The following is a 16,526-nucleotide window of genomic DNA, read 5'->3' on the forward strand; positions in this document are numbered from 1 at the left end:
AGAGAGAGAGAGAGAGAGAGAGAGAGAGAGAGAGAGAGAGAGAGAGAGAGAGAGAGAGAGAGAGGAAAAGAAAATAAACCATTGGGCTCTAGCAAACCTGTAGGGCATTTTCTTAATTAGTGATTGATGGGGGAGAGCCCAGTCAGCTGTGGATGGGACCGTTTCTGGGCAGGTGGTCCTGAGTTTTATAAGAAATCAGGCTGAGCAAGCCATGAGGAGCAAGCCGGTAAGCGGCACTCCATCATGGCCTCGGCTCCCGTCTCCAGGTTCCTGCCCTGTTTGAGCTCCTGTCCTGACCACCTTCGATGATGAACAGTGTAAGAGGGACCCTTTTTTCTCCAGTTGCTGTTGATCATGGTGTTTTATCACAGCAATACTAACTGCGACTAAGACGCTTGGCCTTTTTCAACTTTGTTTTTTCTTCTTTACAAAGTAGGTATTGAACTCCTGTCTTCTAAGGATTAGAGGAGACTCAGGAGCCAAAGCTGCTGGCCAGAGTTAGGAGTATAATAAACTCAGTTGAGATTTGCCCTCCCTGTAAAGGTTCTTGTTGATCTAGAGTTGACCACTAGGCAGGGAGTCCTCACCAACTGTTCCCTTGGGCTTTCTGTGTTTGGGGTGGTGTCTTGGCAGCCAGTGCTCCTAACCCAGCGAGACCCAAGACCTCCTTTTGTCATGGCATGGCCTGGAGGATGCTCTCTGGCCCCAGCAGACACAGACTTGCTGCCACGGCTCCAAAATTATTGTGACTTGGAAAGAATCTCTGGCATGTGTCGTGTTGTCTCCCACAAGCCATGATCCGTGGCGTGTTGGGAAAGCGCTTTGTTCTGGGGCCAAGAGGGCACGCCATAGGAGGGTCACCCATAAGTCTCCCCATTGAGCTGCTCCCCTCAGCCCTCTCTCCCCTACTCCCTGTTCTGACACCATCTGCTGCATGTCACAGATACAGCCTGGAGAGCCAGCAGCTGCCTTCTTGTTGGAGGTCCAGACTTGTGCCTGAGTTTGGAGATAGCTGATAGCTGGCTCTGGCTATGGGTGAGACCACGGCTGGGAGGAAGGTCCATGGAGAAGTGACCAGGAAGGATGAGACTTGTCCCGAGGGAGGGCTGGGGTGGAGGACAGCTCCCACTCCAGGCTTTAGGGGTTCATTTCCTCAGTTGTACTGGGACTCTGTGCAAAGTGTCTCTCTCTCTGGGGCCCAGGTTCTTTCCTGGTGAAATAGATACCAGGTCTTTCTGAACTCCCTCTGGCTTCATTATTCCTAGGCTGCACAACGGTTCAGTAGGTTTGAGTAGGTGGGATGGGCAGCAGGCTGGGGAAGGAAGCAGAGGAGGCAAGAAATAAATGCAAGAGTGACTTCCCACTCTGGCTCTACAGTGCTGTCGCCTTTATTCACCTGTAATTGGATTGATTTTCTATCTCAAGCCTTCTTGTGGCAAGTGCAGAAACACCAGCGTAGTCATTTCCAGGTAAAAGCGGGCACTGGAGTCTTTCTCAATCCTTTCCTCCCCCGCTCCCTCTCCCCCAATCCCCCAGCCTCAGACACTGAGGCTAAGGCAAACTATGTCGTTGCTCAGTCTGCCCTGGATTCCTTTTGTCAAACAGTGACATGTCCCTGTGTAGCCCTCAAACATGACCCCTTTCCAAGTTGGTATAGAAGCCATTCTCATCCATCCCCTAACTGAATGGTCAGTGCCAGAGCATCCTGTCTGTTCCATGCCCTGGATCCTTCCGGATGCCTCTTCGCAGACCTATAACTTCATTATCATGCTCGAGGCTTACACACACGTATGTATCAGTTCCTTTCCTCACTGCTGTGAGAAAACACAAAATGCCCGATGAAATCAAGGAAGGGAGTGAGGGGGTTTTTTTTTTGGCTCACAGTTTAAGGGTGTGGTCATCACAGAGGGAAATCATGGTGCCAGGGGCATGAAGCATCAGGCGGCACCTACAGACGGGAAGCAGGCAGAGATCAACGCTGGTGTTCAGCTTCCTTTCTCCCTTTTCAGTCTTGGACACTCACATTTAGGGTGAGTTACCACCTCAGTTAACCTAATTCAGAAAATTCTTCCCTGATGTGCCCAGAGGTTCGTTTCCATGGTAATTCTAAATGCTGTTGACAGTCTACTTTAACTATCACATGGTCTCCAGGAGAGCCCTGGGAAATCTACCTGCCTGAGAGTAGACAAGGGCAAAGAGATGGAGGCCAAGGCATACCACACTGCCTCTATTGTACTATAGCTGCAGCACCAGGGACCGACTCCCTAACCTTTCCCAGAGAAGCAATACAACTTTCCCCTTGCCTGAACCGTATCCTTGTAAGAGTCTGTCTGCTTTCCCTACCTCCTTCCACCTCCAGGACTCTCTAGATCAGTGGTTCTCAACCTTCCTAATGCTGCTACCCTTCAATACAGCTCCTCATGTTATGGTGACCCGCAACCATACAATCATTTTTATTGCTACTTTAACTGTAATTTTTGCTACTCTTATGAACCGTAATGTAAATACCTGTGTTTTCAGATGGTCTAAGCATCTGGAAGGGTGGTTGTAACCTCCAAAGGGGTCACGACCCACAGGTTGAGAACCACCGCTCTAGATGCTCTAACTCTGAATTTGATTCTTCTTCTACAGATGACAGAATACTAGTTTGATCAGAGCAGGACACGGGGAGGACCGTCTAAAGGTAAAGTGGTTTTACACGTCACATAATATAGTCTTAATCATTCCTGTCTCTCATTTGCATGAAAGCCTTGGGTTTCGAAGGCCAAGTGTTTGCTGCCTTTGGTTTTTGCTTTCTTTGATTGAGACTCCTGTCATCTCACTGCCTGAAGATTGGAAAGGATGCATTTGCTGTGCTTCTCAAGCCAAAGGGCCTGGGAAAGGCTGGCCAAAGGATCAGAACTGGTCCTGGGCTCTGAAATGCCTTTGATAATGACATAGAATTGCTAATAGCCTTATTATTATCAAATAGTCAAAGTTGTCCACAGTTAAGTTCAATGTACAGCCCCTTCCCCTAAGCTTTAAGACCCTCCTCTGCCTCCTTATGGCCCTTTTCAATGATCTTCTCCAGACCCCTCCCCTACCTGGAACTTCCCAGGTCTTTAAGCAAACTTCTCTCACTCAGCTGTCAGCTGAACTCCTGAATATATGTCTGTGCGTTTGGTTGGTTGTCTTCTGTTTGTTTTTGTGTATGTCCTGGGGGCATGCATGCACAAGGATACATGTACATGTGGGAGCCAGAGGCCAACCTCAAGTGTCTTCTTCAGGCGTTGCTTGCCTTCTTTGTCTTGTTGGGCTTTCGTTTTGTTTTGGGGGGTTTTTTGTTGTTGTTTTGTTGGTTTTTGCTTGTTTGTTTTGGTTTTTGGTTTTTCCATGTAGGGTCGGTCTCTCTCTCTCTCTCTCTCTCTCTCTCTCTCTCTCTCTCTCTCTCTCTCTCTCTCCTCAGCTACCAGGGAACTATAAAGCAAAACTATATTGAGAGTCCACCTGATTCTACTCAAAATGGTTGTTATAATCAAATAAGTAAATAAGAAGTTCTGGTGAGGATGTGAGGGGAAACCTTATATGCTGTTGGTATGCATGTAAATTAGTCCAGTCACTATGGGAACCAGTATGAGAGTTCCTCAGAAAAGTAAAAGATAGAAGTAGCACGTGACTCAGCTAGAAGGTATCTCAACCAACAATGCATGGAGATGTGCATAGAGCCATGCTTACAGCATCGCTCTTCATAATAGCCCAGATATGGAATCAGCCTAGGTTCCTGTAACACATGAACGGATAGAGAAAATGTGCCGTGTACACTGAACAGTGTGATTCTATCACAAAGAAGGATGGACTCACATCATTCACAAGAAAATGGATTGAACTAGAGGTTGTTAGGTTTAGTAAGATAAGCAAGACACAGAAAACGCTGCTTCTGCTCATAATAGAACAAAAGGAAAAGAAAAAAGCAAAGCAAAAGACTTTAAAACAGTAGGGAAACTACTAGAAGATAATAAGGGATGAGGCAGAGGGGAGAAGGAAGGATAAGAAAAAAATAACTGGAAAGTGCATATAATCAATCCATGACCTATTCAAGTATGGGAATCACTCAGTAAAATGCAGTAGTATGCACAACTAATACACATTAGTAATTACAATTCAAATATACACTGATCTGCGAAAGAAGTTGTGATCAGAAATCTAGATCAAGGACTATTAAGTATTGATGGTCAGGTGATTGAATCTAGGGCCTTGTCTATTCTAAGCAGGGATGCTACAATTGAGCTCTTATCTCTAGGCCTATTATGGGAATGTCTAAGAATTTCCAAGAAGTAGATGCATCCTGGGAAAAGGAAAGGACCAGAATTTGGACATTGGCAAGGAAATATTGGTACAACAGAAGTGAGAGACATAGACAGGTGCCTCCCTTGTTTCCTCCATCCGCCATAGTTTCTGTCTTCCTCTGTCTTTCCTAACCTTAGCTCCTTTGAAGAGTACTGGCTATTTATTCCATATGACATGTCCCAGTTGGGGCTGTCTGAAATTTCCTCAGGACTGTAGCAACATCAGTGGGGTGACATCTTCCTCAGAGCGTTGTGCTGGGAGGCATGTGTCAGTTAATACGTTAGCTCGATTGGGTTCTAGAATCAGCTAGAAGACAAGCCTCTGGGTATGTCTGCAGGTTTCTAGGGTGAGTTAGTTGGAGTGGGAAAACTCACCCTAAATGTGGCCATACCGTCTGTTGGCTAGATTCCTGGACTGCATACACAGAAGAGCATCCGAGGGCTAGCACGGGGCTCTCTTTGTTCTCTGACCGTATAAGCAAAATGGCCAGCACCTCAGCTGCCGCCATGTCTTCTCCGCCATGATGGATGTTCCTTTGAACTGTGAACCCTTCCCTCCTCAAGTTGCTTTTGCTGGGTATTTTGTCCCAGGAACACGGGAACACACAGTGCTGGAGTGTTGTCAGTTGTGCAAACCCCAACTCCACAGTGAAAGCAATGCCTGCTAGTCTCCCCACCATGAAGTTAGACTTCAGTTCTTTCATGAATAGTTATTTCTATAGTGTTTGTCTGATGGTGATTTTTCTGTTTTCATTAATTCATCAATTACATATGGAAAAGTTTTTCTTCTTTGGCAGTAACTTACTCATTCAAGGGTTTGTTAGTATCACTACAAACTGGTGGCTATCTGAGTCGTTCATTTTGTTGCTTCGAGTGCCTCCAATTTGGCTCTTGGGATCTCCTTTGGAGTGGGCATCTGTGCTATGCTGAGGTACCGCCATCATTTGCAGTGCTTTTTTTGCTAGTTGAATCTGAGATGATTCATTGCTCCAGATGTGGAGACAACTGGGCTTGGGTTTTCATTTCCCTGGAGTATCATTACTTTTTGGCTCTCTTTACTGAGTTAGAAAATAACATTTGCTGTATTCAAACTCCTCTCTCTGTCTCCATCCTATGTTAATGCTCACACCTTAAATTATCACTTAATACATTTTTAGTTTCCCCTTTTCCTTATTTTTAATTCTTTTCCATGACACTGAGGAATCTACCTTCCCTTGTCTGAAACAGACTTATATTTGCTTAATTGTAACATACATACTGAATTGTTGACACATACTTTCATGAGAGATAAAATAGCAGCTACTCTGTGCGCATACTTTTTTTGTCTTTAGCCTGAGAGTTGTCACATTGAGACTTCAAATTTGTTTAGATTAATCCTTGTCCTCTCTGCCCTCCTAAGTATGGGTATCTATTCACATGTAACAGCACTGAGTTCCTTTATTACAGTATATATCAGTTGGGGCTCTGTCTACAGCGTTTGTATCTTTCTAGATTTGTATGTTTTCTCTGGGGAGTAAGGAAGCATCACATTCTGGGAGTTGGAATTGTACAAAAGTCTCCCCAGAGAACTGCCACTTCCTACTCATTCCAGGTACCCCACTGTTGCTCCCCAAGGGCAGTGAGCATGTCTTAAACTGGTCTCTGTGTTGGGGAAAGACTGAATGAGAAGAGAATGAGAGCACATTTGAGTGAAGGGTTAACGAGGAAGGAGGCGCTCTGGAAAATTCAGGAAAAGAGCAGATGTGGGTGATTCATAGGTGGGCAAAGACAGCAAGTGAAATTTACATCTGGTGCATTGGTCAGTTTTACTCCACCGCCCCTGGTACCAACTATGTAAGCAACGGGGTTTCCTTTTGAACAAGTTTTATGTTTTCACTGTACCCGGTTACACAAGGCATTTTCATGCAAGTGTGTGATGCATTTGAGTATATCCCCTCACACTCTGTTACCATCACCCTTCACCTCTTCCCGTTGTTCCCTTTGTTCCCCAGATTTGTTTCTGCCCTCACGTCACCAGTTCACATGTGACGTTATGTATCTATGACAGCCATGGCCCATCAGTAAGGGAAAACATGGTCTGTCTTTTTAACAATGTCTTAATTCGTTTAATGTGGCAATCTCCAGCTGCATCCACCTTCTTGCAAATGACATTAACTTCACTCTGTTCTGTTCTATGGCTCAATGCATTCCATTGTAGGTATACATCACATGAGAAAAAGATTTCTTTGGGCTCAGAAGTTTGAGGGGTCCTTCTACAATGGGTAGGCCTCATTATGGCAGGCATGTGGGGGCGGGGCTGTGCAGATCACCTCAAAGAGGAGGAAGAGGAAAAGGCTAAGTGTAACATGTAGTCTTCCTGCCTGGTTCCTGTTGTTTCTTTCAGCCCCCAAATTACACACAAGACACTATATTAATTATGAAGCTGTTGGTCATTTGCTTGGTTTCTTATCAGCTAGCTCTGACTTGATTATTAACCCATAATTACTATATATTGTATAAGGACTTATCTTTATAAGGACACACTCCTGCTGGGTCCATTCCTCCCGGGAGATCACGTGGCAAGGACTCCCTTCACTACATTTCCCAGAATCCTCCTAGACTCCTAGTCACACCTATCTTGCTTCCCTATTGGTCAACAGTGCTTTATTCAAACCAATCAGACACATATTTACAGGATGGCATCTCCCAACAGCTAAGTTCCATGATTCTCAGCAAAAGCACATCTCCCCCACCCAAAGTCCTCCCTCGAGGCTCCATTCCTAAAGTCCCCACTGTCTCCCAGGTGTACCACAGGGGAGTCAAAGGCCTTAATACATGAACTTTGGGGACACTCTAGTTACAAACAAGAGCATCAGTGATGTCTCTTCCCTCAGAAAAGGAGAAGCAACTGTCCACTAGGATCAAAGGGGAGTTAGAGAGGGAAGGGGGTCTGTAGGGGAGAGCCCACAAAACTCTCCATGCCTCCCAGCACAACGCTCTTTCTCTGGTAAATAAATATATTATATTCCATATTGCATGGACCTCCCTCTACAGGGGTCTAAGTGTGATTAGAAAGGTATGACATGAGGAAAGCAGGGCACAGCAGCTGTGTAGGCCAGGATACTGCAAGGGATTGTGACCAGAGGAACTTGTGACCATGAGATTGTAAAAAAGATGTTTTTAAGTTTGGAGTGTGTGTGTGTGTGTGTATGCGTGCGCGCGCGCGTGCGCAGGCATGAAGTGGCTTGAGTGAAATGATCTCCATAGACTCAGATGTTTGAATACTCAGTCCCCAGCTGGTGGGAACTGTTTGGGAGAGATTGAGATGTGGTTTTGTCAAGGGAAGTTTGTCACTGGGGCTTCTGAAGCTTCCAGCCATTCCCAGCGTGTGCTACTGTTTCTTGTTGGTGGGTCAGGATGTGAGCTCTCGCCTGCCACTCCAGGGCTGTGACTGCCTGTGCTCCTTCCACAATGGTGATGGAACTGTAAACCTCAGATAAAAGCTTCCTTCTATAAATTGCACTGGTCATGGTGCTTTATTGCAGCAATAAAATGGGAGGGGGCAGCTGGATAAAGAAAGAGTGAATTAGGGGAGACTGAAGGTAGTCATGTTTGGGAAGGATAAAGGGTGTGGCTGGAGAAGTGCCTACTTTAAGAATGAAGCCAACTCAAAATGAAAACACAATTCAGTCATTCACCAAGCCCGCAGTGCATTCTCGGCTGTAGGGTCGTATGCTCAGCTGGGGGTGTGGCATTGTCTCCTGAGAGTTAGTGTTTTATCCTCTTTATGACTCTGTTCATGGATCCTATATGACATGTGCTGTGAAGTCTTTAATTCCACAGTATCCAGAGGTAGAGGTTCTTCCTGGGTCCCATTAGGAGAGGTGACTTAGCTTGCTTAAGGTCAGACAACTTGGTCACTAGCAGAACCAGAAACCCAATCCCTACAAAGTGGCTCCTACATGCATATGTAGAAGAGCGAGGGTCTTGAGGGGCAGTGGAGTTGTCTAGACTAAGAGGCCAGAGAAGGAAGAATGTTGCCCGTATGGAGCAGAGTCACCTGGGACAAAGGCAGGAGTCAAAGTGAAGAGGAGGGCTGTGAACTAAGTACCAGGTAGGTACCCTGTGAGCCTGGTGCATTAGTTATTTTTTGTTGTTGCTGCTGTGATAAAATACTATGACCAAAAGTGAATTATACAAGAAATTGTTTATTTTGACTTACGAATAGAGGGCTGCTGGGTGATGGATACACATGCCATTAGTCCTAGGACTTGGGTGGCAGAGGCAGGAGGATCTCTGTGAGTCTGAGGCCAACCTGATCTACAAGGTGAGTTCCAGATCAGCCAGGGCTGCTATACAGAGGAACCCTGTCTCTAAAAAGAAAAAAACAAAAAGATTAGAGAAGGCTAGTTTATGATGGCAGGGGTGGCATGGTGGCAGGGCCCAGAAGTCTAAGGATCCTATTTTTCAACTACAGATATGAATCAGAGACAGAATTGCATGTGGAGTGAGGCACTCTCAAAGTCTACCCCAGGTGATGCACTTCCTCCAACAGGGCTCCAACTCCTAAAGTCCCATAAACTCATCAAACATGGCCACCAACTGGCATTGCTCATTCAAACTGCTACAGATGGGATGGAAGGGGTCAACCCTTACCTGACAGTGAAGTTCTAGTCTACACTCTTGGACAAATCTAGTCTACAGAGAGGGTCTTTATTTGGGGTATTCGGGTATCCTCTGCCTCTGCTTTGGAAGCCATTGCTCGGGTGGCTCCGACTTGGACCTTTTCCTGTCTGTCTCAGGCAGATGCCATCCTCTGTGGGGAGGAGACTGAAGTCATAAGAGTGGTCACCAGAACAAAGTGCTCTCTAAGTCTTCGTCCAGCTTTTAGAACCTATGTCCTCCCCCACATACCTCCATCTGAGCCTGTCTGGATCCCCTTCTCTGCTCTCTTCCGATTCCCCCAGATCAGCTAGGACCATTTGAAACCTAGAGGCTTGTTGGCAGGTGAGAAGACCTAGAAAACACACAAACCCAGATTGGTCTCTGGCTCTCAAGTTCTTCTACAAGGCAGGAATGATGTCCTGGACAAGTCCCCCTCCTCACAGTTTCCACTCCTCCATGGCTGAAGCAAGTCTTCACAGCTCAGCATCCTAGGGTTCAAGGTAACAGAATGATCTGCCTATGTCTCTCCTGAAGCCCAAACCCATTTCCTGTGCCCTCCTGTGCTTGCCCAACTGGGCCTCAGCTTGTATTCATACAGTTAGCGTTAGAACAGTCCTTGCTCTTGACCTGCAGGAAGGCTGGAGGCTTCCCCATCTGGGCAAGGCCTTTGGTCTCCACCTTCCCTGCTTCATACAGAAGTCTTCTCCTCAAGACTAAAGGTTCAACCAAGTCAGCCCAAGCTGGTCTGTCTAAGAGGCTCGGGGTCCTTTGGTGCATGAATGCACACAGGCATGAATGATGCAGTTACTAATTATGGTGTGTGTGTGTGTGTGTGTGTGTGTGTGTGTGTGTGTGTGTGTGTGTGTGTGTGTGTTGGGGAGGTTAGGGTGTGTCTGGAATTCTGAGAAATAAGCAGAACTCTGCCAACTTACAGTCCCCAGACCCTGGCTTTTACTCTTCTCCCCAGCTGGGCACATGCTAAAGCCAGCACTAAGCTCATCCCAATGATGTGCCCCAGGACGTAGACCACTAACTATGTGCCACCCTGTGGCATCACAGACAGCCCTGTGGCAGACACCATCATTCTGGCACAGCAGGCGTTCTCACGGAAGCTTTCAGGGGCCCTGTGACAGACAGGTGGGGCTGGAGTTGTGGGGGACACAGTCACTCTGCTAAACCCACGTGAGACTCTCAGTCGCCCTTTGACCTTGTTTGGGATTCTTTCTGCTTCCTCCCTAACAACACTTCCCAGCTGGATCATAAATAAGAGGGCAGTATAGCCACATATTTATAGTCTCTGTGAATCACTAGTGACTAATTTTCCCCATTTTGTCACCCCAGATAGTTTTCTCTCTAGCCTCCCGGCAAGGGCTCAGCACCAACCAATCATTTAAATGAAAGTGTACATTTTTATTGTTAAAAAATTCCTTGTCTAACACGAGACAAAAATTGAACTGCAGAATGACCATTTTTGTTTTGTTTTGTTTGTTTGTTTAACCTGCATTCATCTCAAGAAGAGTCAGATGCTTCCTACTGCCTCTCTAGGCTGCTAGGACTTTCCAAGACTCTGTGGTCTGTTCTCTTACACCCAGGGAGATTTTTAAGTGAAAAGGTAAAGTAACCTCCCAGAGTGAGAGGTATCACTCCTATTTTTTCACTGGGTTTGTTTTGGCTATGTCTCCTTAGTAGAGCAAAGGTCCTCCAGGATTTTGGTTACAAATCATTATGTTTCATTTAGTAAACCCAACTTACCAAAAAGGAGGGTGGGGCAGCCAGATTCCAGTACCTCACAATCTGTGACACATTCTTACTTAACACTAATTTCTCCCTGTAAAACTTGGCCTCTTGGATTTTAGGTTTGCTTTTTGTTTTTTCTATGACCAGCATTATTTACATCTCCTACCCAGAGGCTCCGCCACTCATGCGAAACTCATTGCATTTCCTTGGAGGGATTTATTTCTGTGGTATGCTTCTAAAAGATGCGATTGGCTCCCAAATAAAACCACAGAGGGACAGGGGAGAGAAGAGGAGGGGTTTCTGAGAAGAGATGGAGAGGGATAAGGGTAGAAAATATCTGAGGATGTTGATGAGCCAAAAGGCAAGATTTTCTGCAATTATCATTTCCAATTTGCTGAGAAATGAATGGATAAAACTATTGGGTACAGGAGAAAGGGTTTGGGTCAGATGGTTTGTGTTTGTGTGTGTGTGTGTGTGTGTGTGTGTGTGTGTGTGTGCGCGCGCGCGCGCGCGTATGTGAAGAGGTAACAGAAAATGTACTGAGGAGGTATGGTGAGCTAGAAAATAATGCCGACACTGGAGGAAGTGCCCAGAGGCCAAGGGGCTTCTGAAAACCATCCTGGAGGGGCTGGGAGCCTTGACCCCACCTCCCCCCCCCCTTACCTGACCGATGTTAGCCCAAGGCTGCTGTCCTCCACCTTCCCTCTAAGGACCACTGTTAGGACTGGCTGCCTCACCAGCCTCTCCCGGCAATGAGTGTGTTCATGAAAGAATCAAAGCTAGGCCTCGCGGTGTCTTTTGCCCCAGACAGCCCCAATGTGTCTTTCTGGGTTTGAGTCAGTGTCCTGCCCTGGGGAGCAAGTGACTTTTTACCTCTGAATCTCCACCCATGGCACGGTTTGACCTTGGACCCAAGCGGCTTCCCAAGAGCCAGGCTCTGCTGCCTGCCAATTGCCAATGCTGATTTTACACATTCCGATTCATTTTTTTAATGAGTATTTATTCTAGTTATAAAATAGCAACTGCAGGGCTGTAAACTCACAGATCACGTGACTGGAACTGCGTGCTTTCTTTTTCTGGGGGCCTTTATGTAGGGCCAGCATTCTAACCTTTTATTAACCCCTGTCCCCGCAAGAAGTGAGCACTTACTGTATGTAAAGCTCCATGCTGGATATTATGGAAGATAAAGACTCAGTTCTCCTCTCAGGACAAGAGAGAAAAGAGTACCCACTGAGCCCCTCCAATCTGTGCCTGATGGCGGGGCACCTGAGGACCTGACTCAATCCCTAGAACCCACATTTAAAAAAATGCTGGGTGGTGGTGCCGCTTGCAAACACAGTGCCAGAGAGACAGAGAGAGCATCCCTGGGGCTCCCTGGCCAGCTAGCCTCCCCTATTTGCTGAACTCTAGGACAGTGAGAGATACTGTCTCAAAACACAACCAAGCTGGGCACTGGTGGCACACGCCTTTAATACCAGCAGAGACAAGCAGATCTCTGAGTTCAAGGTCAGCTTGGTCCACAGAGTGAGTTCCAGGACAGCCAGAGCCTCTCTCTCTCTCTACACACACACACACACACACACACACACATCTTCTGAGATTGGTCAGCCCGTTTGTTAAATGTAATGTAGTCTTGATATTAGTATTCTGTTGTGTGAATGGCTGAGAGGGATTTTCTTCCATTCTGTTGCTTGTGTCTTCACAGAGCTACCTATTGATGGGTTCCCTGAACCTTCCAAAAGTTGCATGTTCAATGTTAAACCCAATGTCTTTTTTTCCCCCAGTTACAACCCCTGGCTTAACTACTGTACCGCCATCCACCTGATGTACCAAGCAAGAAACCTGCTCTCCCTCCTCCCTCACTTCTCACCTCTGACCTAGTCCCAGGACTTGCCAACTCCACATCTGGAATACTTTCACACCCCCCAATCTGATGTCTTCTCCTGCCTGGCCAGAAGAGGATAAAATCCTCTTGCCCGTATTCTGCACCTGTTCAGTCACCAGTGTTTCCTGTGTACTGGCCAGAGTCAACCTCTATCCTTCTTTAAAGCCTGTATTGGCTCTCAGGACAGGGCCAGAGGGTCGTAATGCGGCACTCGGGGTCCTCCATCATGGAGCCCATGACCCTCATCTCTCTCTTTTCTTACTCTCTCTTCTCTGCAGGCACTGCACTGCTATTGGAAGCGTGTGCTGAGTCTCCTAAAATAAAGGCTCCTCCTCCTCTTCCTTCTCCATTTTCTTCCTTCATTGTGCTTACCATAACGTGATGATGGTCTAGTCAAATCGCTGCCATTGACTGCCTCCTCACAAACGCTCTATGAAAATAGAAATTTCTAAAGTTGTGTCAATTATGCATGGCAGAAACCTTGCTATTTAAGTCATCTGAAGTGTAAAATTCAGTAATATCAAACGCATTTACTCAGCCGTTCCTATATTTATCTCCGGGACTTTTACATCCTCTCTAATGGGGACTCTGTATTCTTTAAATAGTAACTCCCCATTGCCCCTCCCTCCAGGCTCTGGTAGGCACTATTTTCTCTCTATGTAAATGTACCCATCCTGAGTTCTTCATGCAAGTAGAATCATATATATTTGTTGTTTTGCGTCTAGCTTGTTTCACTTAGCATAATGGTTTTAAGGTTCATTTGCCATCGCATATATCAGAATTTCATCCCTTTTAATGGCCATTTGATATTTTATGTCATGCATATGCCACACTTTATTTATTCATTCAGCCATTCATGTACGTGTGGGCTGTTTCCACATTCTGACTCTCATTAGCACTTGTACTTGTAGTGTGGACAGATCTGGAAATAGAAGTCTGGTCATCAATAGTAGCCGACAGCCTGGAATGATATTAGTTCACAGGCACCCAACCAAGCTCCCCTCTTGTGAGGCTTTGCCTAAATGTAGACTGTTTCTTCCATCTAGAAACTCGTCCCCTTCTTGTCCTCGAAGAAATGTTTTTGTCCCCTTTTGCACACATTACAGCTGAGACATTAAGCCAGAGGTTCTCAACCTTCCTGATGCTGGGACCCTTTAATACAGTCCCTCATGTTGTGGTGACCCCCCAACCATAACGTTATTTTCATTGCTACTTCACAACTGTAATTTTGCTATTGTTATGAACTGTAAGGTAAATATTTGAAGTGTAGGATATCTGATATTCAACTCAAAGGTCACGACCCACAGGCTGAAAACCACTACACTGAGCTGCCTTTTTTCTTTCCCAGGGCCTAAGGGATCTCATTGTTATTAATCTCTCTTCTCTTCCTTTCTTGTGTCCTCCATTCTCAACCTAGCCTGCCCCACAAGTCTGTGCCATTCACCCACTACAAACTTCTGCCAGGACCCAATTCTTCTGAGCAGAGTCACACCAGGCTGCTTGTCAGCAGCTTGCAGTGGATGGCGTTAGCTTGACTACAGAATGTCCCTCACAGGCTTGCCTTTGGATCACTCAGTCTCCATCTGGTGGTGCAGTTTGGAGACATCGTAGACCTTCCCCCCTCCGTGACATAGAGCCTTGGTGGATATAGACCCCCACGGGTGGGTCTTTGACAGCCATAATAGCCTGTCTTTAGTTCCATCGAGCTCTCTGCTTGCTGCACCATAAACACGTTCTAGACGTTTTGAAATAATCTTCCCCAGCTGCCATGATAGATTGTATTCCCCAAAACCATAAGTTAAAAAAAAGTCTTTCCCCCTTAAGTTGTTCTGTTAAAGTATCCTGTCACAGTGAGAGAAAAGTAATGAGCGGGAACCAGGTAGCTGAGGCATAAAGCAGGCCATGCCTGCCTCAGAGCTAGCTACCCACATCTGAGACCTGAGTGTCTCTGCAGTGGCTCAGATTCTGCAGCAAAGTCAAACACCAGCACCAGGGCCAGAGCACCCCATTACTTACTCTTGGATCCACCTGCAATAGTTCCCTCTGTCTATGCTACAAGGAGTAGAAACCCCAGTGCCGGTCAAGCCAACAGAGGGAAAGGAACGGCCACTTCTGAGAACCTGATGAAGACATCCTAGGCCCTGTGGGGGGGTCTGGCTTTACAACCTACTGAGAGCAAGTAGGATTTTCATTCGATTTTAAACCAAATATTTATGCACAATAAGAGATAGGGGTGATCATCGTGGAAAAGTGTGAGAGGCTCAGGGTGGGTGACTAATAATTCTTCTCTCTGGAAACCTCCTGGAAGTTACAGTTTTCTCCCTGGTCCTCTCTTTGTGTGGTCCTCACTGAACTCCCACTGGCTTCTTTTCCAGTCAGCAAACATTTCTTCCCAATTCTTCATACTCACAGAGATCATTACTTCCTTGAACATTGTCTGTGAGGCAGATAGAACTCCTGTGGTGATAGATTGGTTATCATCTAATAAAGCCACTGAAGAGCAGAAAGCAAAGCCAGCCACAGCCATAGAAGCTGGGCAGTGGCGCACACACCTTTAGTCCCAGGACTCAGGAGACAGAGGCAGATGGGTCTCTGTGAGTTCAGGACCACCACATGAGAATTACTCGGCCTAAAAGAGAAGCAGAGCTCATGCCTTTAATCCCAGCACTAGAGAGGTGCATAAGGAAGACGCAAAGGGTCTCATGGGAGATTCAGTTTCAGTCGCTGGGAAGACAAGACATTTCAGCCTTGGTAGAGGTGAGAGCTGCTGGCTGGCTGCTTTGCTTTTCTGTCTTCAGCTTGAACACCAATATCTGTCTCTGGGTTTTTATTATTTGTGCTACAAACCCCAAACTTCTGAGTGTAAAATACTCTAAAAGCAGCATTTATGTGTGTTCATATGAACACACGTGCATGTGTGTGAGCATGTGTGTAGAAGCCAGAGTTCAACCTCAGGAGTTGTTCCCCAGGCACCATCTGTGTTACTTTTGAGATGGTGTCTCACTGGCCCAGTGCTGACCATCAATCCTCAGGCACCTTCCTGTCTCCACCTCCTGGGGAGATTTCACTCTTGTAACCTTGGCTTTCTTCATGTGATTCTGAGGGTCCAAGGCCTCACACTCAGGTGCTTTACTGACAGAGACATCACCTTGGCCCCAGAAGAACATTTTAATATTACTATTTCAGATGCATTAAAGAAAACACAAAATGTGGGCTGGATATTTAGAAAGAGAATGGAAGAAGAAAGAAAGTTAGCTGAATATTCAGCTAAAGGAGTTGAAAACAGCTGTCTCTGGAGAGGTGAGGCTGGCAAACTCTGAATTTTTCCTAAGGAGTCTGGTGACGCTTGCTGAATCTTGAAACCATATACAACTGTGATAAAACGAAACATTAGCTTCAAAGAGGGAGAGAAGGCACACTATATTGATCTAACAGTAAACCCAGCTCATACTTTATACTTTGTAAACATATTGTACTTTGTAAACATCATTTTAATGGTTATATATTGTCCCATTGTGTAGAAATATCACACTTCTTTTTTTTTTTATTTCCCTGTTATGGAGCATATCATTTTCTACTAAATTCTATTATTCAGGCAGCATTTTATTGAGCAGCCATTTACATGAACCTCTTCCTTATCTGAGATTCCCCTTATAAGAAAGTAGGAAGCCTAACTATGAGTACTGGCACTGACTTATAATCCCAGTTCAGAAAGATCATGAGGTTGAGGCTGTCCTGTGCCATATAGCCCAGTAAGACTCTGTTTGGAAACAAAAGACGGGAAAGAAAGAGAAAGTTGTGTGAGAGTGCTTATTTCCCTGTACTCTAACCAACTTTGATTAAACTGCTCTGTCTAAACCCCCAAGAGGTGCAGCAGTTTTGAAGATGAGAGGGTGGGGTCGTCCAGCCTCCTGAACTTACACTAGGCTAATCAG

The 16,526-nt window shown here is 45.9% G+C and overlaps 2 long non-coding RNA genes across 2 annotated transcripts; one reads left to right on the forward strand and one right to left on the reverse strand.

Moving 5' to 3' along the window:
- The first annotated feature begins 212 nt into the window (after window positions 1–212).
- LOC110341533 lies at window positions 213–12,929 on the forward strand. Its single transcript, XR_005870847.1, has 3 exons — window positions 213–317; window positions 2,632–2,683; window positions 12,491–12,929. It is a non-coding gene; the product is annotated as an uncharacterized LOC110341533 (long non-coding RNA).
- Window positions 8,493–11,532, reverse strand: LOC106021425. The gene is made up of 5 exons (XR_001196699.3): window positions 11,370–11,532; window positions 9,411–9,457; window positions 9,219–9,321; window positions 8,961–9,120; window positions 8,493–8,677 (listed from the first exon to the last, which is right to left on the reverse strand). It is a non-coding gene; the product is annotated as an uncharacterized LOC106021425 (long non-coding RNA).
- Window positions 12,930–16,526: the final 3,597 nt, after the last annotated feature.

The sequence above is a fragment of the Mesocricetus auratus genome, unplaced genomic scaffold (genome assembly GCF_017639785.1).
Source record: "Mesocricetus auratus isolate SY011 unplaced genomic scaffold, BCM_Maur_2.0 Super-Scaffold_100024, whole genome shotgun sequence".
Classification (NCBI taxonomy): Eukaryota; Metazoa; Chordata; class Mammalia; order Rodentia; family Cricetidae; genus Mesocricetus; species Mesocricetus auratus.